Below are 2845 nucleotides of genomic sequence, written 5' to 3'. Positions count from 1 at the left end.
AAAAAAAAATTGTTTGAGGATCAAAAATTTTAAGGCTATTATTAAGATTTTGAACATTTTTGGACTAATTTCCTAATGTAATCCATTTCCTTCCAGCCAACTTCTACATGCATCCCTAAGTTTCCCTCTTCCTATGGACGCCATCCTCTGGATCCACTCTCCTTCAATGTTCTTATTCACTTTCATGAGTTAATAATAATAGTTAGTTAATAGTTAGTTAATTATAAGTTAATTGACTTTGAGGGTATGGTTACTTGACAGTTTTCGTGAACCGTAAATAGTGCAACAGATATTGAATCCTGAGAAAACGTTCAAAATTTTTCAAAGAATTAGAATCTGTCTCACCGAGGAGATTGACTCGAAAAATAGATTAATTGATAATGTCGCTGATAAGACCGAGAGGGCTGATAACATGATTAGAAAGCAGAATAAGGCACTTGTTGAAAATATGAGACACTTGTTGAAAAAGTAAAATTTTCAAACGTAGGAATTGGTATTGATTTTGCAGTGAACGACGGGACGAAATGGGTCTAATTCTCTTCTGGAAAGACGAGTTTATAACTTTTGAGGGGAGGGACCGGTGAAATTCCAGAGCCCCTGCACTTCATGCAATTAATTTCAGGAGTTATTACTGCTTAAATTCAGAGATTTTTTAATTTGAGTGGACGAGAATGAAGAGATGATTTTTCTGAAAATATTTGCAATGAAACACTAATTAATCCATTAGACCCAGCCCAGATTACAAAAGATTAAAAGGGAACTTTCTATTAGAATAATAGAAAAAACTACAGCAGTCAAGTTTCTAGCAACAAGAAAATTTGAGGTATCTCGGGCATTAGCACTTCAATCTACCCAGCAGCCACTTCTCAGTGAATTGAAGATTGGGAAATTCACCGTTTTGTCGTCGAGAGACGGTACAGGTATGGCAATTGTTGTATTTTACCGTCCACTTGCATCTGCCACAGTACACAACGCATCAAACTACTCTGCAGGGTGTTATCTATCAGCTTGATGCAGCGCTGGCGAGCGCTGGGACCCAGCGTCATGGACTAGTATTCATCAATCACATGGCTGACAGCAAATATCAGGATTTAGATTACGATCTGTCACAGAAAATTCCCACCCTGCTGAAGGGTGGCTATCCCGCGAAACTGAAGAAAGTTCTCATTGTTACTGCTCCACTGTGGTTCAAAGCACCATTCAAGATACTGAATGACGAAGACTCTTTATTAGGGAGAAATTAAGGGATCGATTTTTTACATAGTGTCAATACCACAGTTGACACTGCATATACCACGTGAATCATTGCCCAAACGATTAGGTAGGAGTTTGGAGATACAGCATGGAGTCTGGCTGTTACACTGTCTCAAATCCATGACGAATCGCGGTGGTGGTGAATTGTGCGAGGTTACCCCGCGCGTGGGTAGTCCCCTCTCCCCGACATGGAAATCACCGAATCACCAGAACGCGAACGGCACCCCAACGACTCCAACGATTCCCGTATCCGATAAACTAAAGACAAAAGTACACGGAGATCCGTCAGCGGCTGCCGGACGTGGCCTTCAATAATGCAAAACTCCGGCCAAATCAGCCGAAGAATCGTTGCACAGATGTCCTGTATTACGATCACTCCAGGGTCTGCCTGTCGCAGGATGACGGTGGTCCAGCCACCGACTACATTAACGCGAATTTCGTAGACGGTTACACGCAGAAAAAAAATGCGTCTATCAGTACCCAGGGACCGCTGCCGAAGCCCTGCGGCGATTTTTGGCGAATGGTGTGGGAATAGCAGACCCTCGTCGTCGTTATGACGACTAGAGTCGTCGAGAGGAGCAGGACCAAGTGCGTGCAGTACTGGAGCCTGGGGATTAGGTATCAGCTGGTGGCTTCACAGTGCGACCCTCGAGGTGGACACAAACCCGAACTATACGATATCCATGCTCCTCCTCACTAACATCAAGACTGAAAAGTCCAGGAAAGTCCGTCACATGTTGTACACAGCGTGGCCCAATTACGGTGTACCCCAGTCAGCCCGGGCTCTCCTACAGTTTCTCACACTGGTCAGACAACAGCAGAATAAACTCTTGGCTAGCAGAAGTGATACATGGGCTGGACATCCCAGGGGACCACCCATTGTTTTTCCCTGCAGTGCTGGTATCGGTAGGACGGGCACATTCTGCGCACTTGATATTTGTATTTCCAGGCTTGAAGACTCTGGTACTGTTGATATCCGGGGAACTGTTGAAAGAATAAGAGCACAACGTGCACTCGCTGAGTATGCTCTGTCAAGGGGTATGCTCAGTCAATAGCATCTTGCCATGCTACCGCCGACAATTGAAGAGGGTTCTGATTAGGATTTTTACCAAATTAGGGGTTGGCTGTCTAGAGTTTTTCCATCATGATCATTGAGTTTTTGAGGGGGAAAGGGGTGCCCCCCTTTGAGAAAGATGAGAAAGTTGAATTTTTGAGACTTGAGAATTTTTTGAGAATTAATTGAACTGATTCAATTGAGAATTTTGAATAGCGTTCCAATTTTTCTTCTGATTGGGACTTGTAGAGATTAAATAGGACTGTTGATTTTTAAGTAATTTCAGTCCTGTAAAATCATAAGACATTTTCAACAGAAAGCCGTGAATGTTTTTACCAGTTTGGTGTTCAAAAATTCTCCTATAATTTAAAACCAGCGAAAATACTTTGATGACAAAGAAATTTCTATAGAAAAAACAAAATTGCTTCATTTAAGAGACACCAATAGAATTTGAAATCAAGAATTGGAGTAGCATTTCTACATTTTCTAGAAGAATAAACTCAACCGATTCATTTCGTCAATTCCCTAATTCAACTG

General features: G+C 42.1%; 1 pseudogene; it reads left to right on the top strand.

Moving 5' to 3' along the window:
- Nucleotides 1-327: 327 nt before the first annotated feature.
- On the top strand, nucleotides 328-2309 carry LOC107047459 (annotated as a pseudogene).
- The last annotated feature ends 536 nt before the right edge of the window (nucleotides 2310-2845 follow it).

This window comes from Diachasma alloeum, unplaced genomic scaffold (genome assembly GCF_001412515.2).
Source record: "Diachasma alloeum isolate Michigan unplaced genomic scaffold, Dall2.0 Dall_scaffold_57840, whole genome shotgun sequence".
Taxonomy (NCBI): domain Eukaryota; kingdom Metazoa; phylum Arthropoda; class Insecta; order Hymenoptera; family Braconidae; genus Diachasma; species Diachasma alloeum.
Note: the sequence above shows the minus strand (reverse complement) of the source record. Positions and strands in the feature narration are given on the sequence as shown.